The sequence below is a fragment of the Tursiops truncatus genome, chromosome 13 (assembly GCF_011762595.2).
Source record: "Tursiops truncatus isolate mTurTru1 chromosome 13, mTurTru1.mat.Y, whole genome shotgun sequence".
Lineage (NCBI taxonomy): Eukaryota > Metazoa > Chordata > Mammalia > Artiodactyla > Delphinidae > Tursiops > Tursiops truncatus.
Genome location: NC_047046.1, coordinates 20,349,151 through 20,374,850, shown reverse-complemented (window position 1 = coordinate 20,374,850; position 25,700 = coordinate 20,349,151). Strand labels below are relative to the sequence as shown.

General features: G+C 50.5%; 1 long non-coding RNA gene across 2 annotated transcripts in view; it reads right to left on the bottom strand.

Annotated features, from left to right (window-relative positions):
* LOC109552579 (uncharacterized) overlaps positions 1–25,700 on the bottom strand; it is a 379,508-nt gene that overhangs the window by 161,443 nt on the left and 192,365 nt on the right. For both annotated transcript variants that reach the window (XR_012325242.1, XR_002179413.3), the window contains exon 4: positions 9,155–9,335. This is a non-coding gene — a long non-coding RNA (uncharacterized lncRNA). The remainder of the gene's footprint in view (positions 1–9,154; positions 9,336–25,700) is intronic.

Below are 25,700 nucleotides of genomic sequence, written 5' to 3'. Positions count from 1 at the left end.
GGAAACAAGTCAGAGGCTTCTGCTAATGTCTGCCTGGTGCCCACGAACACGGGCCAGCAGTTCCTGAGCACCTGAGCTTGGGACCATGAGCACATGCCAGCCCTTCTCTTCTCAGGCCCACTTGCAAATGGTCAGAGCTATCTCAAGGTTCTCCCACGATGCGGAGGCCAACTCCTTGCTTGTTAAGAGAAGCTGCCAGGGAAAGGGGCTTCCCCATCCCCTCCCCCCAGGAGAAGCATCTGCTCTGGAGGGAAGGACAGACATACCTGATTAGAATCCCATCACAGCCGCTGACCAGCTGTGTTACCTCAGGCAAGTCGCTTCACCTCTCTAAGCCTCAGTTGTCTCGTTCGTCAAATGGGGCTTCCTTGAGAATTTAACAGGATGGGCTTCCTCCAGGTGGGCCCTGCTTTGCTTAGAGCTGAACCCTTAGTGCCACGCACAAAGCTTAACAACAAAGGGATGTTTAACAAGCTTGTGGCAAATGGGTGACTATTAATAGCTACATGGATCAAGGGCTTAACAAGGAGCCAGGCACTGTTCTAAACGCTTCCCATATATCAGTTCATTTAATTTTTACAGTGAGACATAGACTACAATGACCGCCATTTCACAAGTGAGCACACTGAGACTTGGCCAAAAAAAATTGAATCACTTGTCCGAGGTCACCCAACTGGTAAGTGGCAGAGTCAGGATTTGAACCCAGGCGATCTGAAACCAGAGCCTGAGCTTATAACCACCGGGTCCCAACTGAAGAGAGAGCAGGGAGAAAAGGAAATGCCTATCACTTAGAGCGGCACACCCCTGAGGGGTTGATCCATATCTGTGAAATCGATGCAGTCATTAAAAGCACAGAAAGCACTCAACAATTGCTTCTGTTTCCCATCTGCAGGGTCTCTGGGATACAGAGATGCACAGAGAGGGCCCCTGACCGCAGGGAACGCAGGAACCCCAATGGTACCCAGAGCGTTGCCAACTCTCCTGCAGGAGCACCCAGTAGACGCTCACGCCAGTGGCTCTCCGGCTCAGCAGATTGGTTTCCAGAATTTAAAAATTGGAGATTTCACATAAAAATCCAGATTCCTGGTGTAGAAAAGTGTTTTCCATTTGGCTGCGTGCTGGTCTCACTTTTTATTGTATGTTTCTAGCCTGGCCCCTGGGGGCATCTGAGTTTGCAACCTCCTCGCCGACAGGGCTGTGGGATGCTGGGGGTGGGGGCATATGATCTCGTTCGTTGGCTGATGGCTCAGAGAGAGGCCCAGTCTTGGGAGGGTTTTCTCGTCTTGCTTGGATAAAGATGACTCACGGGGCCAGTATGGGTCTCCAGCAGAGCCAGCTCTCCTTTCCTACTTTGTTTTCATAAAGCAGAAATAGAAGTTTCCATAACGTGTGCAACTCCACCCAGCGCTGGCAGGCTTGGGGAGTCACTGCTGTTTGTGAGCATCCAAGGGAGAGTTTTGGTTGGAAGCCGGCTATTGCTCCCGCGTTCACGAGATGCACAGCAGGACAGCGTGTGCTCATCTTCCAGATCGGAGCTGCCTGAAGACAGGGACTCCCCACTGGGTCCTCTCTGGGGGAGATGGTCAAGGGGCTGGATCCCTGAGGCCACAGGAGAGCAGGAGAAGCAGAGACCTAGTCCAGGTTCTATCCGTCTATCCAACCATCTCTCCACCCCTCTATCATTCCTCCCTTCCTGCCTGCCTGCCTGCCTTCGTTCCTGCCTTCCTTCCTCCATCTACCCATTCAAGGACTGTTTATTGAGACCCTTCTATGTTTCAGACTCCCCATGCTGTTCTCCGAAGATACAGAAATAGAAAAAACACACAAAAACTTCTCTACCCCCACAAAGTCTACAGTCAATTCGGGGAGACAGACATCAAAAAGGTAGTGACAGACGAAAATTAGGGAACAACCGAAGGGTCCATGAATAGATTTAGTTTGGCTCATCCTCATCCTAGAATGGGACACCATGTGGCCCTTTAAATGAAGCAGATATCTGTATGGTGACACAGAGCAACCTCTAAGTGAAAGGAGCCAGGGATCCAATAGTGACTATAGTGTGTCCATTTGTAAAGAACGGAGTCCTTGGCGGGGCTTTCGCGGACTTGTACTTGCAAAAAAGGTCTCTGAGAGAATCCACAAGAAATCAGGAACAGTGGATGCCTCAGGGATAAAGCTAGGGTGCTAGGGTACAAGGAGGTGAGAGAGCTTTTGTGCTGTGTAAACGTTTGCTTTCTTGAATGTGTAACTTTTTTTCAATAAAGTGGCAGGGAAATTTAAGGTAGATGGATGGATAGACAGATGCATGAGAGACGAGAGAGAGAGAGAGAGAGAGAAAGAAGAAGGTTAAGAAGAGGAGGGGGAAGGGGGAAGGGGAGGAGGATGAAAGGAGGAAGAAAGGGGCACCGGGAGAAAAGAAAAAGAAAAAGCCTTCACAAGTGTGGTGGTTTGGTAAGTATTTTGAAAGAAAAATCCTGGCTGCCATGGGGCATTCAGAGAAAGCTTCCCTGAAGTTGGGGCACTTGGGCTGGCACACTGAGGATGAATAGGAGTTGCCTTTGTGCAGAGATGGGCACAGATTTCCCGGCACTGAGAGGAGCAGTGGGTCCCCAGGGCCATCCCTCCCTTCTCTGGACTCAAGTGCTACATCTGTAAAGGAAAGAAGACAGCTCTCAGCCAAGGTCTAGGAAACGCTAGGAAGCAGCAGAGGCATGTCTGAATCCAGGCTGTCTTAACCTCTACAAGGGCCCCTCCTTGCCTCCTCTTGGTCCACCTTCCCTGTTGCAATAGACAGAACTGGCCAACACTGGGACAAGCAAGAAAAAAAGAAAATCTGCCTGTATATCAAAGCTCACGGTCACTAAACTCCAAAGATGATCTTTGTGTCTCTCTAGGGGGCGGGCGATTCCTTGCACCTTTCTGCCCCTCCCCACCCAATGAATGACGGAGGACAAGAAGGTTAATGTATCTGAGTGGATGGATGCCAGCTGCTCCTTGTACTGGTGTATGATAATAACAGCAGATATTTCATGAGTGCACTTAGCATGCAAGATCCCATTCTGTCCCCCAGGCGAGCCCAAGAGATAGGTAACTTCGTGGCTATTGATCCCTGTTCATGAGATGACAGTCCTGGGGCTCAGAGAAGTTTAGTTATTTGCTCAAGGCTGCAGAGCTACTAAGTGTTGCAGTGAGAATCTGAATCCAGGTTGAGTTTGTTCGCTTAACCGCCAACCTTCATTGCTGCCCATCCCTCAGGGGGCCCTTCCTCTCCAGGCATCGAGGCCAGGGAAGGCTGCCTGGAAGAGTGTCATTTAGGTGATGCCTGGAAGGACAAGAGGGCTTTAAATTCCCCCTTTAAGAGAATTAGCCATTTTCCAGAAGGAGATTTCCTCAAGAATAAAGGGCCCCAGAGACATTAAAAGGAAACTCATAAAAAATTCATCTCTGAGTAGTAATTGCATCATAAAAAGTATTGAGTTGGAGTGCAAATGCAAATTGGGCCGTGTAAATTAATGATGTAAACAGTTGGATTGAGGGCACACATCCAGAGAATGTCCTACTCCAGCCTCCTCAATGTGCGAGGCAAAGCGGGCAGGGGGGCCATGTGCCCTGAGGCCTGAGGGACATTCTCAGACCACCAGTGACCACTGTCTCAGACCCCAAATCCTTCTTTAGCACCTCCTGGAGATGTGGGCGAGCTCTCTGTCTCCCTCAATCAGCACTTTCTGAGCACCTTCTGTGTGCAGAGATGGAGCCCCCTTCTTCGTCGCTCCCTCCCAGTTCACTCCACGTGAACTTGCTCAGACTGGAAAATGAAGACGGATGTTTACTGTGAACTTGTGGGTCCACATGGTTATTCATGTCTTTCTTGGTTTGTTGGGGGTCTTGGTGTGTACCTCCGGTATATTCAACAAGCATATACTGAACACCGACTGTGTATAGGGTGGTGCCCGACCTCAGCTCTCAGAGCCGGTCACAGGAGGTCAGCAGGGACCCAGACAAGACTGGAGGGTTGGGGAGCAGGCCGGGCAAAGATCCTGATGGGGAGCAGCTCCAGGCAGAGGCAAGCTGGACCACACCCCTTCTGGAAACCACACGTAGTTGAGTATGGCTGGAAATTGGGGGCTGACAGTGGCGGTGATGAACCTGGGGGGTTAGAACATTCTGGAGGACCTTGTGTGTCTCCCTAAGGAGCTGGGACTTGATTCCCACTTGGAGAAAATGCAGCCTTCACTGTCCCCCCACCAAACTCTGATTCTTGGTCACACAAGAGGTGGGACCTGCAGTTTGTGGGTCTCATTGAAGTTCAGACGAGGGGCCCCATAACCTTCCTGTGGTTTTTAAACTGTGTTCCAGGGCACCCCAAGGTTCTCTGCCTTTCTGGCAGCTCCGTGGTGAGGAGTAAGAGGGAGGTTTACGTGGGCAATGCTCTGGAACCTCCCCTGCTTTAGCCACATCAGCTCTACCTTTATCATTTTTTTTTTTTTTGTGGTTTGAAATTCCGCATAAGATTTCACGTAGAAAGAGATTCCGTTGCTTAAACAAGAATGACTCCCACTTAATGCAGAGTAATGTCCAAATTTTTCAAGACCTTTCATGACCCAGACCAAACCCATTTCTCCAGGCTCAGCTAAACCATCTCCCACCCCCTGTCTCTTACCGCCCTGCACCCCAGCCTCGGGCTACACAGATACTTGCCAAGCCACAGACACTTTCTGCTCCTCTGTGCCTCCATCCCTTTCCTCATCCTGTTCTTTCTTCGAGGCTGACTTCAAATCCTTCTTCCTCCAGGAAGCCCTCTCTGACCCTTCAAGTGTCTCTGGCATTGCCGATACACCTTGGGTATTCCCCAAGGAGCTCTGACCCACCCAGAGTAAGAGCCTCTTTCTGCTGACTTCAAAAGTCTTTGACGTGGTCATCACCGGGGTCCAATACCAGGCTGGGCATTTGGCAGGTCCCCAGAAATGAGAGCAAATGGGTACCGGGAAAGAATGGAGAAAGGGTGGACTTGGAAAGGATATAAGTTAAAGGATGTATGGTCAGATAAATGGATGGGAAGGAGAGAGGAGGGGAGGGAGGGAGGGAGGAAAGATGGAAAGATGAAAAGAAGGAAAGGTGGATGGAAGGATGGGAAGGAGGAAGGAAAGAGGGGTAGACGGAAGGAAGGCTGGTGGGAGGGCGCACATGCAGACAGCTGGGGGAACGCCAGGTTCCACTTTCCCCACCTTCCCAGTGCCCTCTCTGCCCTCACCGCCCTCCCTCCCTCCTGCCTCCATCACAGAGCCAGCCCCTGACATGCCCTCGCCTGCACAGTGATTACTCCTTGAGCAGCCTCCCGTATCCTGTTCCTGCTCTTCCTACAAGCAGAGAAGCAGAAAAATCCATCCTGATGAGGAGGCAGCCACCCGCCCTCGGCCCCCCTCCTCCCCCGTCTTCGCAGCCTGTAACTCTCGAGCACTCAGGCAGAAACAGGCAGTCAATTTTTTCCAGGGTTGAGCGCCAGCTGTAAGCCACAGCCCTGCAGGGTGACAGGGGAGGCGGGGGCCGCTCGGATGGCACGACCATTTCTCCTCCATCCTGGGGGCAGCGCCTTATGCCTCACTTGACCAGACGCTGCCAGCTGTGTAATTCAGGGCACATACACCCTCCCTGCCGCCACCACCAGCACGCAACGGGCTCACCTAAGACCCCAGCCCCGTGAAACATCACGGGCAGAGCAGAATTCCCTCTTGGCGTCCATCACACCTTCTCCCCCAGCCCGGCTTCCTGCTCATGGCAGGCAGCCTCCTTTCACCCCTGCCTGCCCTTGGCCTTAATGGTAGGCTCCCTGGCAGAGGAAAAGGCAAGCGATGTGCCTGTACCCACCCAGGTGTCAAGTGGCTCTGGGCTGTCTCTTTGCTATGGTGGCCACCTAGACATCGCCCCGGCTGCTGCGAGGGCTGACGGCTCCCAGCTGAGCCCCTGGACCTAGCAGCTGCCCTTTGCTGGAGAGAGCTGCCTTGTCCAAGGTCAAACCTCCTTCCAGCGTCTGGTCAGTGACGGGGGTATACGGGCCTGGCCTCCTTGCCTCTAGGCAGGATGACTGTAGGAGCCATCTCAGCTCTGGAGCTCCCATGGGATCAGCTGAGACCCTGGGGAAAACTGAATCACACTCCAACTTCTCTCTGCCTCATTCTGCTTGTTTCCCTACCCCTGAAGTATGGGTCCTAAGGGTCTCCCTTACTGTATCCCAATAAACCCCCTGCACTCAAAGCCCCAGAGCCTCGGGGTCTGTGTCCAGAGGAGCCAACCTTCAACAGCCTTTTTCGCATTTGCCTGTTTAATCTCTATAACACCCCTGGCTGGCACACCCCCTGATGCACGTCTCAGAAGCAGCCTGCCTTGTCCCGGAAGTACTGAGCGGTCAGGGCTGGGATTCCTCTCCAGTGAGCCTAGCACACTCCCAGGCAGTCAGGACTCTGACTCCCGCTATCTCTGCCCTTAGGAGACAACCCGACAGAGATTCATGATTCCTTTCAGACTTTGGGGAGGCCCCCAAGACCAGGGCTCCCTGCCTCCCTGTCGGGGCACCCGGGTGGAGACACACAGCATCCACCCCAGGGTCAGACTCCTCAGCCGGGTTTACTCACACTGCCTCTCTTGTCTTCAGCTCTGGATACGGTCGCTCTCCACCTGCCACGCTCACCAATGTCTGGGGCGGGGTTGGGTCACATGGTGTAACTGGAAGGGCCAGATGCACCTGGCTTCAATCCCGGGCTCTTGGTGGGACGGGCCACCTTACGCTTCTCTGAGCCTCATCTTTCAAATGGGCTGTCGTGAGGATTGCGTGGGACAGTATATACCAAAGACTTGGCCCCGTGCCCAGCCCACAGCAGCCACTGAGGAGTCCCACTTCCTCCCTTTATCACTGGTGAGAACATCTAATTTGATGAGGATGATCCACGCTGAGCCCTGTGTCAAACATGTGAATCACATCATCTCGTTTAATCATTGCAACAGTTCTGTGAAGCAGGTACCACTGTCATCCCCACTTCACGCAGCGGCTGAGAGGGATGTGGTGGAGAATCCACGGTTCCCAGGTGAGGAAGTGGAGCAGCTGGGACTCGAACCCCTCCGTCCAGCTCCAAAGCCCACGTTCTTCACCACCTGGATTCCCTTCTCCTCCTTCTGGGAGCTCTCGGACCCCCAGCTCTTCCACAAGCCCCCATCCCAGTGGGGTCCCTACAATCTGGAACCTTGTCCCCAGTATCCTGCTAAGAAAATCAATGGAAATCATGTGTTGTGGGTATCAGGTTGCTCACACCTTCGCCCCCCTGCCTTCTGTGCTGAAACTGACCCTCCAATAACAGGAAAATCCTGTCCCTGGGCTGGAGCTCAAGTTCTCACAGGGCCTCTGTCGCCAGGAAAGCCGTTTGCATCCTCTCGCAGCTCTAATGCCTTCCAGCCGTGGAGAGGAGAGTGCTGGCTGGCCCTGGCGGTGGCCATAAATCCGTAATTGAACAACGTCTGGGACTACCAGTCTCCATAAAGAGGAACCAGAGGAATGTGGTAAAATTGTTCACAAGGCCACGGGGACTTCCTCTGTGGCTGGGCCAGGGGTCCACACTGCTCCACGCAAGCCCCTTCCCCTGGCCGCCCCTGAGCCAGCTCCTGTGCGGGAAGAACACAGGACCAGGAGTCAGCCAGCCCTGGGTTCGAATCTGGCTCTGTCTGCTGGGGGCTTGGTGATGCCACAAAGCCTCTCCTTGCCTCAGTTACCACCTTCCAACTGAGCATCTTGCTCCCAAGGTAGCATTCTTGTGACAGTTCAATGAGGTACGGTTTTCCCCACTACAGATGGAGGAATTCTAACTACAGTTATAAGCTTTGCAGACGTCGCTGTGATGGATTGCAGACAGAGAGGGAGGAGATGGGATGGGGACAACGTGGGGGACCAGAGACACCCAGATCAAACCTCCACAGGGGTCTCCACACATGTCCTGCCGATTCCATCCGGGCAGCACATTTGGGTCTTTGGCCAGCCTCCTTTGCCTCATGTCTGCCAGCTCAAAAAGAGGCTATGGGCTTTACCAAGTAGAGTACCTGGCACTTAGCTGATGAAATAACACCCTCCCCCCACCAAGATATCGATCAGCCACTGGCAACCGTGGAGCTTGCAGCAGCCTCCGGACAGTTTAAAAAGAAAATCAACCATTAATAAAATTGAATGGTTGGGGGTAGGAGGGAGGGAAAGAAGAAGGGGAGGAGCTGGAGGGAGGGGGTTGGGAACAAGCAGACACAAGGAAGAAAACTGGGAGAAAAAGTGCCCTTCCGATTTAAAACCCGCATCGCAGATGCATGAAGGGTTGCTCCGCAACAGAACGCTGAGCACGTGTGTCTGTTAAATTAAAAGTGAAGAGTGGACGTCTGCATGACACGAAGGACAGAGGTTGCAAACTCAGGGCAGCCCCACAGGGTGTCTTTTTTGTTCCGCATATGCTTTATTTAAATGGAATTTGCTGCATTATTTTTCAAATGGGAGTTTTCATATAAAAGTCTAGATTTCTGGAATCTCTTGCAAAATTGGGACACGTAGTAATGCTGGGCTTGCATTCCTACGAGGCAGCAGCCGGGTAGAGTGATAGCAGCTGTCCCCGTGGGTGGGACGTGTGGAGTCCGGCTTGCTCGGCCCCCAACCGACCCCTGCACTCTCTCCTGTGAGCTACCAGGGCTTTTGAGCTTGAGACACTGATCCAAAGTCGGACCTAAATGATGTCAAAAATATATATGCGTGGATGGGGCTCGGGGTATGTGTGTGAGTGACACACCCTGGATAAGTCCATGCCAAAATATTAACAGAGGTGCCTTTCCTTAAATAGGGTTTGATCTTCTCATCCTTTTGTACTTACTGCTCTCATCAATAGAAAACAATAGACTTGGCTTTAAGGAAAAAAATCAATATATGCAGAGCTGAGTATTATGTATGCTCACAATGACGGCAATTGTACGAAGAAGGAACAGATAAAATGCCAAACTGCGGTCTTCTCCAAATAGGGGAATTGTGGGCAACTGGAATCATCTTCTATCTTTTCTGCAACAAACCTCTTTCATATTTCTAATCAGACAACTACAAACCAGGTATGTGTGAATTAAAAGCAAATCACGATTAACCCACCTTAACAGAGATGTGATTCTGTGGGAAGATGTCTTATTGGAGGAGGGGCCTTGAGCCCGGTAGGAGGGTTTGTCGGGCACTTCTGAGCCCTTTTCTCTAGGATCTGGAACCCGGTGCAGCAGGAAACGCTGTCAAATGGCTGAGGCATGGTGTTTCGGTCCCGGACCTCAGATCCCCATCTCTGAAAGCAGAAGAACACAGTAAATTCCTCACAGGGAAGAAAAGGGGAGGCTAGCGTTTTTCATAAGGTCCTATGTGGCAGGCATGGATTGGCATGTTCTCACGTATGTGTGTTAACTAAAAAGCCTAGGGGTTGATAAACCAGGCTCTCAATTCAGCCGTGTCCTAGCTGTGTGACCTCATGCAGGCCACTTAACCTCTCTGAGCCTCATTCTTTATATAAAATAGGGATCAAACTGACCTCATAGGGTTGGAGGGAGGATTAAGTGAGGGGAAAAAATCATATAAAGAGCAGTAGACAGTCAAAAATAATTAGCCATTATTTACATTATACTATTGATGCTATTTAAAAAAAACCACCTACTGTGTGCCTGTCAGTGGTGGGAAGTGTTTCCCACTTATATCCAGTCAGCCTCCCACAACAACCCAGCAAGTCTGAGGCCATGATGCCCCACTCTAAGAAGAGGAAACTGAGTCTTGGTAAGGGGGGGTGACTCATCAGAGATGGCTGTCCCCACAGAGATCAGGTCTGTGTGACTCACAGAGGACTCACTGGCCCCTGTCCCTAGGAGGCTCTCATCAACGTAGCATTTAAACTGAGATCATCTGAACGTCTACTGAGTGCCCGTGTAAACAGGAGCAGGAATTCTGGAAACAGACCAGATTCAAGAGCTCCCTCCTTCATCACTATACGGCTCAGGCCAGCACCTTTACCTCGGCACCTCAGTTTTACGGTCTGTCAAATGGGCGTGCCAATGGGATCCTTGTGAGATTTCATCAAGATGGTAAATGCGTGTAAGGACTTCGTGGAGTGGAAGGGGTGATCGATCGTGGTGTAACTATCCCCACTTTACATATAAGAAAAGTTGTACCCTGCACCATCCACTCATTCCCTCCTTCATCCCTTAGCTTGTTTACCAGAGCAGCACATCCCTCTACCCAGGGCTCTAGAAGTATCAGCGCCCCTGAAATGCATGTGGGAGACAGAGGCAGGGAGCAGGTCTCCCCCGCCACCCCAGGCCTCCTTGTCTCTCGCTGCCGAGGAGGCAGCTGCAGCCAGACATTTGGAAACCATTACAAACATCCCCGTCTGATTCTGTTCCCCCCTGTGCGTAGCTTAAAGCAACAGATTCCAAGGAATTTTGGCTGCGTTCCTTGGCAGAGGGAGACCCAGAGGAATGATGAAGAGAGCTCTCTCCTCTCCACGCCATCCACACATGGTCCTCTTCATTTCAGGGTCCAGAGCAATGGGCAGCAAACCCAGAGGGGTGTGGGCAAGAGTTAATGCCAGGAGGACTTGGGTCTCAGCCCAGACACGGCCACGTCCTGGTGAAGCCACCTCTCTGAGCCTCAGTTTCCCTATCTGTAAATGGAAACAGTCATAGTATGAAGACTCTACCCTTATTGTGAGGAACCCACCAGTCAATATAAATTAAATGCCTGACACATGGTAGGTGTTCAAGAAATTCTATTTCTCTCCTGTTCTCACTTCAAGGTTGCCTTTGATGTGACCAAGAAAGCAGGGAGGTGGATTAAATGAGAGTTTGGTGCAGCAGTGAAGTCCCAGACTGCTGGATGCCCTCGACAAAGTCACTTTCCATCCCTGTGCCTCAGTTTCCCCAGACTTCCAGCTCTCGCACCCTTTCTCTGCATTGGTGCCCTGCCCGACAGGGGCTCCCAGCATGACCCTAGCCTAGGTGGCCCTCCAAAGCCCTCCGAGTCTTCCTCTTTCCCCTCCCCTCTCCTCCATCATTTTCTCTCATTTTTCTCTGTTTCCTTGTTCTCCCTCTTTTTTCTCCTCCCTCTCTCTCTCTTTCTCCCCCATTCCTTTGGTTACATCTTCTCATGTGTTTCCTTTGCTCTTCTCCCTCTCCATCCTCCCTCCTCAATCCCCATGTCTTTTTGTCTGTCTGTCTCTTTAAATGTCTCTCTGTGTCTGTCTCTCTCTCGCTCTATCTGTCCCTCTTTCCTATCCGTGCTTTCTCTCTCTCTATCTCTCTCCCTCCCCCTCTCCACCCCATCACTTTGTTCCCTGCCCCTCCATGCATCTCTGCCTCTCTGTCCATCTCTCCCCAACTCCCACCTACCTGCATCCATTCACCTCATCCAGCCTCTCCCAGGAAAGTGCCACAAGCCCATTCATCCCAGAAGGAGCCAGGACTCTGTCAGGAGCCACAACGTTCCCTGATGAGGCTCCGATGAGCGATTCTCTCCCCACTGAGTCACTGAGCTCTATTAGACCAGTTCCTACAGGGCTGCCCTGTATATCCTCCATCTGCCCCTCCAGCTTCTCCCTCATCTGAATCACCCAGCCCTGGACTCTGTGAATGTAGCTTCTGCAGACCACATCGCCTGGCTCACTCAGCCCTGGCTTCTGGATGCAGATCCCGAAGGGGCTCAGGGTGCGGAAGGCAAGGGAGACTGGGGAGTTTGTTGTCCTGACTCCGCCCCTGCAGTCCAGGCCCTGGTGGGCAGCTATCTCCTGCAGCCACACCTCTCTCCAGGTCCTAGTAGCACCCCTTCCCTATCCTCCAGGCCTCGGGGTACTAATGGCTCCCCTGTGTTGCCAGCCCAGAGGTGCTGCACCATCCTTTTGGGCCCCCTTAACTCTGGCCACACTCTGATCCTTCCTCCCTTCATTACATGTCCCCTTGGTCACCCCAGGTTGAGTTGCTACTTGTTTCCTGCTGTGACACAGATGGATGCAAATTCTCTCCTTCTGCTGAACCCCTCATGCCATCTTCTCCCCGTCTTCTCTCCTCTCACCCCTCCCCACCCCTCTGCTCACACCCACCCTCCTATACCGGGCCCAGATCTGCTCCCCAGCCAGACTGGGAGCTCCATAAGGGACAGACCTTGCCTAGACCTCCCAGGCCCCCTTGCTCAGTCCACTGCACTTAGTCAGCTCTCAGGGGCTGTTAAGGTATCACTGAGTGAATCAGGGCAGTGGGGGAGCAAGATCGTGGCCAGCATGCCAGCAAGTCAGGTGTGTCTGCAGCACTGCCTGGGATGCTCAAAGAAGTCCACTCTGGTCCTGTCCCTCCCCCTCCACGGGCATCCTGTCAGAGCCCCTGCAGCCCTGCTGTTGGGGGGGTGGTCCCTGACAACGGGTTGCTGCCAGGCTCCAGCTCCACCGATTCCACAGCACCTCTCCATACGCCCCGAGCTCACGGATGGGAGGGCTCCCCTGCTCCTGGCGCCTGTTCAAGCTGCCTGGTGAACTAAATTGATTTTTTATCGTTGCTCTGGAGCGAGCTTAATGAATCTGTTAGTGACGGCCGCCTGCCCCAAACGCCTCCCAGTGCCTGTGCCTCCAGAACCGCTCTTCCTATGAAAGAAAAGGAGTTATTTAAGGTTCAGCCTGTGCCCCTGAGAGCATCTGGGCATCAACTGTGCCATGCCTCATTCCTCCTGGGGTGTTTCCCATACTGGGGCAAGGCTCTAATGTGAGTTAGAGATGGAAAGGCAATGCAGAGGTTTAGTTTAGTACACGTGTGCCTAGGGACCAACTGTCCATCTGTACATCCATCCATCCATTCATCTATCTACCTACTCACCTGTGCATTCACCCACCCACCCAACCATTCATTCCACCACCCCGCCAGCCATCTGTTTACCTACCCATCCATCCATTCATGCGTCCATGCATGCATCCATCCACCTATCTCGCAATCCATTCATCCATCCCTTCATCTCTCCATACATTTATCCACCCACCCATCCATCCATCCATCCACCCATTCATCTATCCATATGTCCACTCACTAATCCATGAATCCATCCATCCACCCATCCATCCATCCATCCATTCATCTATCCATATGTCCACTCACTAATCCATGTATCCACCCATCCACCCAACCATTCATCCACCCATCCATTCATTTGTTTACCTACCTATCCATCCATCTGCATCCATCCATCCACCTATCTTTCAACCCATTCATCCATCCCATCACCCATCCATACATCTATCCATTCACTCATCCAACCACTCATACATCCACCCTTCCATTCATCCATCCTTCCATTCATCCATCCCTCCATTCATCTGCCCATCCATCCATAAACCCATCCATCTCTCCATTGTTTCATTTATTTCTTCATTCATTTGGCTTTATACATACTTATTATGAAACCCAACATCCTTACTGCAGTCTACAGGGTACCACAGAACTGCCCTTCAAGCTGTTTCCCTCCACTCTCCCCTCTCACCCCACTCCAATCACTCTAACACCGCTGCTGCAGGCCCTTTGCATCTGCTCTCTCCTCTGTCAGACACTCTCTTTCCCGGACACCCCCATGGCTTACTCCCTTCCTTCACTAGGCCTCTGCTCAAACTTCACCACTTCCAAAAGGCCTTCTCTGATCACTCTCGATATAAGTTAGCAACTCCCAGCCACTCTTTATCCTTTATCCCCCTTTTAATTTCCACAGAGTGTTCCTTGCCCTCTGACATTATATCATAAATTAATTTATCTTGTTCAGTGACTATTGTCTTCCACTAGAATGAAGTTCTATGAAGATAAGGGCTGTGCCGGTTCCACTAGCCACTGTATCCTGTGTTCTAGAACCATGCCTGGTCTGTAATCGATATTCAGGAAGGTTGATTTACTGAATCAATTATTTCATTAGCTAATACATGCTCTGTCACATACTAAGCACTGAAATGAATGGTCCACAAAACCAGGCAGAGCCCTTCCCCTCACAGGACACCAGCTCCCTGGAAACACATGACGAAGGAGGAGACTGAGACAAACAACCAGGCACGTGATTGTAAAACTCTGTCTGGGCTAACAGCCTTGAGCAAGGTCACATGGGGTCTATAAACATTTTTAAGTTGTTTTTTTTTTTTTTTTTTTGCTCGCATCCCCAAGGCATCCTGTCTGCCCACATTACCCACGTAGATGCTGGTTGAAACTAGAACCTGACTTCTCAGCTCTTTGCTGCTCTTCTCAAGCCTCCAGCTCTGCTCAGCCCTCTCCCTGTTCCTCCAGGCCCTCTGTCGGCAAGGAGAGAGGAGACAGAGGGCGGGCGGGACTGCTTGTGCCTCTCTGAGTTGGTCCCAGGCCTGGCTCAGAGCATGGATGTAACTGGGTTCATTCTCCCTCTTTTTCTTCTTCCATCCAAGCCGGGAACCAGGCCCGTGGTGCTGCCCTGCCTCAGGGAGAAGGTGTTTAAATAAGCCAGGGGCCCTTCCTATGTTTTATGAGGTGTCTGAGTCCCCCAGAATGTGGTACCGGATACCCTGAAGGGTAAAGGGAATGGAGCACACATTTGGGGACAACAGGGATGCAGGAGGAACACCCCAAAGACCAAAATGAGGTAGGGGGCTGGATAGTGGGGAAGGTGGGGACCTGACCTGAGTATCTTGGGGATGTTACCAGACCTCAGGAGGCACAACTGTGGGTGCACCGGGAGGTATAATGCTGGCCACAAGAGCTCCCTGAGACCTCCTTCCTCAAGATCCCCATGCCAGCTTGAGGATGGCCAATGGCTGTAGCAGTTCATATTTCTCCAAAAGGGCCACAGCAATATTTCCAATCCTTTCTGCTCTTCAAAATCTTTGCCACACCCCACCAAGAAGTAGCATCTATTCCCCTTCCCCTTGATCCTGGGAGGATTTGTGACTGCTCTGACTACTAAATTTCATTAATAGTAATGGCATGTGACTTCGGAGGCTAGGGAGACACAGTTTGTACCTGGACCTCTTTTTCTTGGGGTGCCCAGGCTTGGAACCAGCCACCATGTTGTGAGGAAGCCCAGGCTCCATGGAGAGGTTGTGGGTGGACGTGCTGGCCTATCGTCCCAGCTAAGTTCTCAGCTTACAACCCTCATCAGCCGTCGATTAAGCAAGTAAGTGAGATTCCAGATGATTCCAACTCCCAGCCTTCAGGCCTTCTGGTTGAAGTCCTAGACATCATGGAGCAGGGACAAGCCATCCCCGCTGTGGCCTATGTGAACTCCTGACCCACAGACACCATGAGCATGATAAATGCTCAGTGCTTCATGTCACTGAGTTTTGGGGTGATTTTTTTAACACAGCCACAGTAACTGGGACAGCAAGTACGTATAATACAGCTCCCAGTGCGCCCGCCACTGTGCTAAGCATTTTACAAATATTTACTCAATCTTCAAAACTTCTAGAAGTCCTATTCATATCTCCATTTTACAGGTGAGGAACTGAGGCACAGAGGAGAAGTAACTTGCCCAACGCCACAAAATAAATGGCTGAGCTGGGATTTGAACCCAGGCAGTTTGACTCTAGGGCTCGTACTCTTAACAACTAGCCAGGGCAGCCCGGTGCAGTCTGCATCCTCAGGGCAGTGGTAGAAATGTAAGGTTGATCATTGGAGCCCCACGTTGTGGATGTACAACCTCAAGGGCTTGCTGTCCCCTGTAATCAAAATTGGAGGTCTTTACAACTCTATAGGATAGGACTTCACTGTTGAATGCAAGTTGATAAATAGCGACGTCCAGCAAACTAGGGATGGACCAATGGATGGATGGATGGATGGATGGATGGATGGATGGATGGATAGACAGACAGATAGATAATGGTAGTTGGTGGTATTTTTTTTGTTTGTTTTGGTTTTTTGTGGGTTTTTTCATGTATATAGCAGTTATAGCTTAATGATAAATGTTTTTTCTGCAGGATCTGAGAAAGACAAACTAGAGATGGAGTCCCAGCTCCCTGTTTCACCAACTCTCTCAAAGCCTCAGTTTCTTCACCTGTAAAATGGTCATGACCTTATCCCTCTCAGGGGATGTGACAAAGATTCATGGAGATAACACTTCTAAAGCACTTTCCGCAATGCCGCACCTCGTAAATGCTAGATTCCTACTCGGCCCCCATCCCCTTGTCCGTGCCCTTTCCTCATCCTTTCCCAGCTTCCGCACCCCCTGCAGCTGACCTGCGGCTGTCTCAGGCAGCAGGGGTCCCCCGACTCCCCACTGCCCTCGAGCTGGTGGTCACAGAAGTGTGTCTCCCTCTAACGTGCGATGCCAGGCTTGCTGGCAGCCTCCAGCGCCGAGCACAGCTGTCAGGCCGGCATGCCTCCTTCCTCACAGCTGCTGGGATGCGACCTTGTCTATCAGGCGGCCCCGGGAAACCCGCTGAGTATGCTCCCAGCTTGGTAGGTGACATAAATATTTTCCAACATGCAGGCAACAATCTGATTGGTGCCTTCCCCAGAGTGCCAAGCTCCAAGCTTGGGGCTGCAGAAGCAAAAAGGAAAAAAAATTCCTTTTGCCAATGAAGTCTGGCTCCTTCCTTCACTGAAGTGTTTAACTCTTCCTGTCTCCTGTTTGTTTCCTTGTTTACTCCAAGTTCTAACCCAAACAGCTGACATTCAGCAGGATTTTGGGAAATGCTTACACTGGTTAGGACAGCACTGGCCCTCCCCTCACAGAGCCAAAAAACAATCTAGGGCAGCATCTCAGACTTGAGTGTGTATTAGAAACCACCCAAGGTGAGAATAACATAGTGGCTTAAAATTTAAAAAAAATTTTTTTTTTGGTGGTACACGGGCCTCTCACTGCCGTGGCCTCTCCCATTGCGGAGCACAGGCTCCGGACGCGCAGGCTCGGCGGCCATAGTTCACGGGCCCAGCCGCTCCGCGGCATGTGGGATCTTCCCGGACCGGGGCACGAACCCGTGTCCCCTGCATCGGCAGGCGGACTCTCAACCACTGCGCCACCAGGGAAGCCCTAAAATATTTTTTTAAAGAGCCCTTATCTCTCAGAGGTAGATGCAGCACTACCCACAGGTGAAATGGCAGGGTGTCTAGATTCGTTCCAAAATAGTACAGGAGGCAGCTACACAGGGAGAGTGATGCTATTGTTTCTAATTTCCAGATGATAAAACTGAGGCTTAGAGAGACTGGGCTGGACAAGGTAGCTCAGCCAGGGAGTGCTGGTGGGCGGATGTGACCCCAGGGTGTGTGTCTCCAGAGCCTGTAGATCCTGAGCTCCTGGTAAGACATTGTCTTAGCTTCTTCACTGACCGCTTCCCTGGGTGCCACGCACCTGGAAACCAACCCAGAAAGTCACACGCAGGGCGTTCTGTAATTCTATCTCATAAACAGATGCAAATCAGGTCCTTGAGCAAGACAGGAATTTTCCTGCTTTGAAAATGGAAAATAGTGGTGTGATTTTTGTAGCTACCATCTCTTAAGCAGGCACCCAGTGTGTTCCAGACACAGTGGAAAGCAATCCACGTTTGTTATGTCATGGAAGGCTCACAACTCCTTCAGGGAGATGGGACAGTAGTTTAACTTCTAAAATACACAGCACTCAGCAACGTTCAGGGAGAGCCTTGCCTGAGGTCACACACAGGTATCTGGGGGCGAGGGGAGTCTGCCTGACTCCCAAGCCCAACCGGATCTCCTTCCATCCACCAGGCTGCGTGGAGATGGATACAGCCCTTCACCCTGGGGATACAGGACACTATAATGAGAATGCAGTCAGTGCAGTTCTTACAGAAAACTCAGAAGGTGTCTCGCCAAAGCAGCGTCTTGCGTCCAGTTTGAGTTAATTTCAAGGGCAAAGCATTAAAAGATAAATGGACATAGGAAGGGCTACAGCAGGCATACCTCCTGAGGAGTGCTGAATACCCGATCTTTTGATGGCCTAATCTGCTATGATGTGGGCCTCACGATCTTCTGGAGGAGGGAGGCCAGCGTCTCCTCATCCCCTGGAGCCCCCGTGATGCTGAGCCCTCCCTGGCCTCTAAGAAGACTGGAGAGCGGTCTCAACAGAGCTCCCGGAGAACACCCTTCCTGTACTTTGACATCCTCCCCCAAGGAGAATGGCCTTTATTTTGGGGGGTGGGAGAGGGGAAGGAATATAAATCTAGATTCTCAGTTTATACAACAAAATAAATTCCAGATGAATTTTGTAAATGAAGAGCCAAATGTAAAAATTAATAAAATTCTAAAGACAAAAATGGAGAGTTAATGATACCACAGAGGGGAAGGCATTTCTTAAGCAGAAAAAAACAAAGAAATGAATCACAAAGGAAGGGAAAATTGGATAGATTTGTTTACCTGAAATGAAATAGAAAACAGAAGGTGTAACTAAAGACTTAATAAATGAAATTAAAATCCAGCTGACAGAAAGAGAAAAACAAATACCGTATGCTAACACATATATGTGGAATCTAAAAAAAAAAAAAAAAAAAAAAAATGGTTCTGAAGAACCTAGGGGCAGGACAGGAATAAAGACCCAGATGATGTAGAGAATGGACTTGAGGACACGGGGAGGGGGAAGGGTAAGCTGGGACGAACTGAGAGAGTGGCATGGACATATATACACTACAAAATGTAAAATAGATAGCTAGTGGCAAGCAGCGGCATAGCACAGGGAAATCAGCTCGGTGCTTTGTGACCACCTAGAGGGGTGGGATGGGGAGGGTGGGAGGGAGACACAGGAGGGAGGGGATACGCGGATATAAGTATATGTATAGCTGATTCGCTTTGTTATACAGCAGAAACTAACACAACATTGTAAAGCAATTATACTCCAATAAAGATGTTTAAAAAAAAATCCAGCTGACAAACAGATGAAAAATATTTGTGGGCTTCCCTGGTGGCGCAGTGGTTGAGAGTCCGCCTGCCGATGCAAGGGACACGGGTTCGTGCCCCGGTCCGGGAAGATCCCACATGCTGCGGAGCGGCTAGGCCCCTGAGCCATGGCCGCTGAGCCTGCGCGTCCGGAGCCTGTGCTCCGCAACAGGAGAGGCCACAACAGTGAGAAACCCGCGTACCGCAAAAAAAAAAAAAATTTGCAACACTTATGATAAACAAATGGTTAGTGCCCCCATATTTTTTTACCAGGCTCTTGCATATCAAATAGAAAACACTAAAACCCTAAGAGAAAAAAAGTCAAAGGAAATGAACAGTTCCCAGAAGAAGAAATGTAAACGACGGATGGACCCATGAAAAAATGTATATAGACAATCTCACAAGAAGCAAATTCTTGGTTTGGCACAGATTCTAATGAGTTGATTCTGTATTGGCGAGAGGAGGGTGAGCTAGGTCACTTGACCAACACTGGAGAGGGAAATCACCTTTCTTTTTTTCTTTTTTTTTTTTTTTTTGGTCACACCTCAAATCAGAGATCAAACCCGTGCGCCCCTGAAGTGGAACCGCAGAGTCTTAACCACTGGACTGCCAGGGAAGTCCCCGGAAATCACCTTTCTGGAAGGCATCTAGTTATGTAACAAGAGACTTAAAACTTCTGTTTCTGACCCACTAATACCACCACTTCCAAGAACCCATCCTCAGGGAAGATCATGGGTCCGAAGACTGAAACCATCCCAAATACTTCCACTACAGCATGGATTGTACCTACAATGGGATTCTGTACTGCTCTTTAGAAAGCTGTTAAAGACTAATGATTAAGATAGAACGTGGTAAAAATCTCGTAAACAAAAACTGCATTTTCGAAATGATGTTGAATTTTTGAATGAAGTTGACAGATGTGAGCACGTGGCTGTATGAACCTGCGTAAATGCAGAAATATTAGTGGAAGGATATTCACCATAAAATTAACAGTGGGTTTGGGAATTGAGGAGAGTGTTTAATGTTCTTCCTTATATTTTTATATGTTATAAATGTTCTATTATAAACACATATTATTTTTGTAATAAGGAAAAATTTTAAGCCAGTCCAGTAAAATTAGAAAAGCCGCCCTCTACTTGGGGCCATTTGGGCAGGCAGGAGCCTCAAAAGATGCGTACGGTAAGGCAGGGTTTCTCAACCCTGGGTCAGATAATTCTTTGTGGTGGAGACTGTCCTGTGCATTATAGGATGTGTAGCAGCATCCCTGGCCTCTACCCACCAGATGCTAGTAGCAAACTCCCCAAGTTGTAACAAACAAAAAGGTCTCTAGACATGGCCAAATGTCTCCTGAGGGGGAGGGGGGACAAAAATCACCTCTGGGTGAGAACCACTGCAACCAGGGTAAGGAAAGAGCACTTTTCATCTGTTTGTTCTGGGGGTGATATTCATCTATCCTTTGGTTCGCTCATTCATTCCTTGAACAGACATTTTCAGATCCTGGCTCTGTGAGCTGGGAGACCTGAGTGCTAGTCCCATGTCAGATTCTCACACTGTGACTTTAGGAAAGTCGTCTAAGGCTCCTTTATTTGTAAAACACTCCCTGAGACCCTGGCCCTGCCATAGGGAGTGTGCGGCCAGGGACAGCTCCACGTAACTCCAGGCTCTGCCCTCAGGAGGTCACAGTCTGGGAGAGACAGCCACTATACAAACGGCTATATTTGTTCAGAGGGATGGGTGTTAACAGGGGCCTGTGAGTGGTGATGGATGAATGGAAGAGAGAGACTCTGTCAGGGGTAGCGATGGTGGCAATGCCTTTAAGGATAGCCCTTTACATGTGCACCACACTTTAAGTGGCTCTTCAGAGTCTTGGCAGGAAACCGATGGTGCATCTGGTGGGGTAACCTAGGAGAGTTTAAGAATGGGGTACTTTCAAAGGCGAGGGAGGGGGAGAGGGAAAGCAACAGGGGATGATGATGCAGCAGCACCTGGGGGCAGCAGCAGCTGAGAGCCCATCCATCCCTAGGCCTCAAGGAGTCACAAGAGGGACTGACACTGGGTCCTGGAGAGAGCTGTGGCTGCCACTGTGGGAGAGAGCCACCCAGCAGGAAGGGAGGTGTTGGGTAGGGCAACACAGCCATTGTCAACCCAGAGCCAGGCAGGGAGGGAGCAGAAGGAAGAAATATCTCAGCCTCACTCTACTCCTGCCCTCCAATTTCCTGACATTGCCTCCCACTGGCCAAACCATACAGGGCACAAGAGAGCAAGGGAGCCTGCTGATACAGCCCACGTGGGTCCGCTACCTGAGTCAAACTGCAGATGGAGAAGGATAAAGAGGCTCGAGAGGGGCATTCAGACGTCCAGGGCAGAAAGCACTATCTCTTGCCTTCTCGTTCCATCCCTACGACAGTCCTGCAAGGTAGATTTTATTATCCACCTTTTATATAAGAGGAAGCTAAGGTTCAGAGAGGTATAATGATTCTCCCAAAGTCATACAGCCAAAAGGGATGGAGCCTGGATTGAAAGCATGGTTTGCCTGAGTTTCTGAGCTCCAGGCTTTATAGTTAGGAGAATCTGGGTTCAAATCCCAGCCCCCTCCACTTATTAGCTTTTGACCTTGGGTAACACCTGTGTATCTCTGAATGGACCAATCTGTAAAGTGGTGCTAGTGACTCCTACACCAGTGGGGCTCTTGCTGAGTGGGGAGGGAGCTCATTCAGGCAGAGGCCTGCCCCACTTCCCACTGGGTAGTTATTAACCAGAGCATCAGACTCTACATTAGGCAGGGGGCAATTTGTCTGCCTCTTCCGCCACCTGCAGAATCGATCTCCATGCTCAGCTGCTTCATTGAGATTCAGGTCCTCAGCTCTGGGACTCCATCCCAGTGTCTGGTCAATAGCTTATATTTTTAATTTGCCAATAATCAGTTGGGACCTTGGCCAGTGCCCCGCAGATGGCTCAGCAAGATCGCTCAGCAGTGGGGAGAGGAGAAGAGGGCAGTGTGCGTGAAGGGGAACAGACCCTGAGCTGGGCTGATAAACCCAGGTGGGGATGGGGGACAGCTGGGTACCCACAGCAGCCTGACTTTCCAGGCCACGGCCTGGGTGTCAGGAGACCTAGGGAGTCATGGATAAGTACACAAGCCTGAAGTCAACAAAACCTGGGTTCAATTCCAGCTCTGCCGCTTTAAAGATAGGTGGCCTTGACCAAGAGACTGGCCTCTCAGAGCCTTTCTTTCCCCATTTGTCAGGCAGCTGCCATAATAACAACACATAACCCACAGGGTTATAGAACAGCCACATGGGTTAATAAATGTGAAGTGCCTAGGACAGTGCCTGGCATATTATACACATTAACTATTGAGATTTTTTGTCAAACAAGAGAGACAATTTGTAAATAAACAGTGATTTTCAGTGCACTTGCTGATTCCCAATACAGAGGGGTAGCCTGACACTCACAGAGGGGAAATGATCATCCCCAGTTTACAGACAAGGAAGTTGAGGCTCAGAGAAGCCAATTTACTTTCCCAAAGTCACACAGCTGGGGTGCAGAAGAGCCAGGGTTGCAAACCCATGGAGTCCAACCCCAGGCCTCCTGCTTCTAATCATCCTGCAAAAGACAGATTCTACAACTTAAGTGTCCAAAACAAAGAGGAAAACGATACAGCTTTACCTCCCTCCCTCCATTCTTGGGCTTTTTTGTGAATAAGTGTATTGCTTCCTTTTCTCACTGACAAGGAGGCACCAGTGCCCACCGGAGGGCAGGGAAGTGAGGACAGCGGGAAAATCTGTTTTCCTCATGAGTCTTTACCCATCCTGTCACTAAAAAAAAAAAAAAAAATCTCAGTTCCTACCCATCCTGTGCCCTTCCCAATAAAAGAGCCCAGGAGAGACCAGGAGTACTGGGACAGGGGTGGCTGAAGAAGCCAGCATTGCCCCAGGAGGGAGTAGGGGTCTTCCCAACGTCAAAGGCAGACAGCATTAGAGCCAGGATATGAACACAGGACATCGACGGCCAGTCCAGGGCTTTCTTGGCTGTCCGTGTCTGCTTACCTCGTCCTTTGCCTCTAACATCATGAGTGCCTGATTCCCCATTCTGCGGTCACTGTTGGTGCCTCTTCTTGTGGACTTCACTGTCAGGTTCCAATGGACACGGAGATTCTCAAAGACAAGCCAGGCAAAAGCTCCAACACCCTGTGGGTTGTCCAGCAGGCTCCAGAGGTACACAGGCTTCCCGGGCTTTCCCCTCTGCAGCCTCTGGGACCCACACAGCCCTGGAGATTTCCTCCTCTTTGCTTCCTGCCAGGCTGCTTGTTCTCCAGAGAAACTACCCCGAGTCTGATCTACTGAAGTAAGCTTTTCCGCCAGAAACCTCCCCAGACACCACTAGAAGCCCGCATAGGTAGAATTCAGAAGCTGCTAAACGCACCCAGAGGCTCCCCGAGCTCCTGGGACCGACTGCAAAGTGTAGATCACAGGCGGGATCACAGATGCCCCAGAACATCAGTTCCTCGGGAGCCTCAGTGACCACCTAGCTCCCTTCCAACTGAACAGAGCAATAACTGAGGCTTGTAGATGGGGAGTGACTTGCTGAAAGATGCAGAACCGGCTGGTGCAGAGCCGGGATCCTCTTCTCTGTGCATGGTACCCCTCACATCCTCACCGATGCTGGCAGTAGTGGGTGGGCCAGAGCAAACCCATCCTCATGGCTGCAGACAACTCCAAGGGAAGCAGGCTTTCTTGAGAGCCTCCTAGTGTGGAGATTTCTCAAACTGTGGTGGTTGGAGTAAGGCGAGTGAGTTTTGTCTATGCTTTGCTGTTAGCTTGTTGAGTAAACCCAGGAAAGTCTCTCTCCCTCTCTAAATCTTAGTTACTCCATCTATAACGGATCTTAACAAGTCATCGGAGTAATCGGGAGGATGAAGCACCATCATCATCATCATCACCTTTTCCTCCTCACCTCCTCTTCCTTATTCTCTTTCTTTGCAGCTCTCATTTATTAAACATTTGCTGCATACTCAAGACATATTTCAAAAAAAAGTTTGTAAGAAGCTGAGGAGGAAGTTCTTATTACCCTGCTTTCCAGGTGATGAAACTCAGGGTTGGAAAGATTTCTTTGCTTGTCCTGGGTCACTCTAATATCCCCAGAGAAGCAACCAGCATTTGGACCTGAGCAATCAGAGAGTCAGCAACCTTAACCCCTGGTCCAACCCTCCTCCCATGCAGGAGAACCTGGCCACTGAGGAGACCCTGCACAGGTCGGTGATGATTCTTCCCCTGAGGTTCTTACTGGTTTCACAATCCAGAGCGGTCACATTTGAGCCCAAGCATGAAGCATTTGGTCAGCATCCCAGGAGGGCCAGCTTTAATTCTTCCTGCTTGTCCCTCAGCTGGGACCGAGGACGGCAGGCGGGTTTGCTGAGGAGCAGTCAGATGTGGCGTGGGTCAGGAAGGGGCATTTAACATGTTTGGGTTTCAGTGGCTGGGGGGTCATCCATGCAGGAAGTGACTTGAGTCTACAGATTTCCCATAGGGTTGGGGGTGTCAGCCAGCCTGGTGATGGGGAAGCCCTTGGGCAGAGAGGTGGAGGTGGCATTGCTAAGCCTTTGTACCAGCACAGGGTCCCTTCCAGATTATCCTCACCATCTGATATGCCTGCCCCACTGGCTGTATGGCTGGGGCAGACTATCTCCCTCTCTGGGCACAATTTCTCAATCAGTGTAACATATACATTGGGGCTGAGAAATAGCAGTGCCGTCTATAGCTACTTCTTCAGAAGTTCCTATTCCCTGGTTAGAGTCTCTAACTTCTACTATCTGCCCATTAGAATTACTTGGGCAGGGGGGAGGGCATCTTAAGAATGTCAATGCCCAGGTCCTGCCTCAAAACAATTAAAAATACTTGGGGATTGGGCTCAGGCATCAATATTCTTTAAGATCCTCCAGGTGGCTCACACTAGTAGTTGCTCTGTACCATCCCTGGAGCAATGTCTCTGAGTGGCAGGTGTGAGTAGCGCCATATGACCAATAAGAAACGGAGGCCCAAACAGGGAAATGATCTGCCCAAGGTCACAAGTAAAGACTCGGCGGTCTCTGTCCAGAGTGCTGAAATGGGACGTCCCTGGACTCTGGCCTAAGGCTGGTGCCTGTGTTCCTGGGATCCCACTCTTACCTTCTCACAGATTGCTTGTCCCATAAAAGACATTTTCTCTTGTTTTCTTTCTTCCTTTCTCTCTGCATATCATTTTCTCTCTCCCTCACTCCCCACCTCTCTCTTTTCATAAGTGTATCTCTTCCTCCCTCCCTCTCTGTTTCTCTCTCTCTCTCTCTCCTCTCTCCCTCTCACTTTCTCCCCATCTCTTCCTTGTTTTATCTTTCTCTCCATCTCTTTCCTTCTTCTGCATTTCTCTCTACTTTCTCTTCTTTTTGCCTCTCTCTCTCCATCACTCTCTCTCCTCCTTCTATCTCTTTCTCTCCCTCTCTCCTGGCTCCAATCTCCACCTTCCCAGCTGCTCCTTAGGACCCTTGACTTGAATCTCTTCCTCAGCCACTCCCTCTCCCTCTGGCTGCCTCCCTAAGAGCAAACACTGACCTCTAGACCAAATTCTCCTTCCCTATCCTTGCCCAGCCCTTTGGAGAAGTCTAGCTTCTCCCTATGACCCTAGATGGGGATTCAGAACCAGAGATGTCCTTTCCTTTTCAATCTCCCACTGTAGAGAGATCCCACCACTGGGGAAAATGGCTTCCCATAATCCAGTGGGGGCAATGGTTTCACAGCAGCCCCTCCCAATGGGGACACATTCCTTCA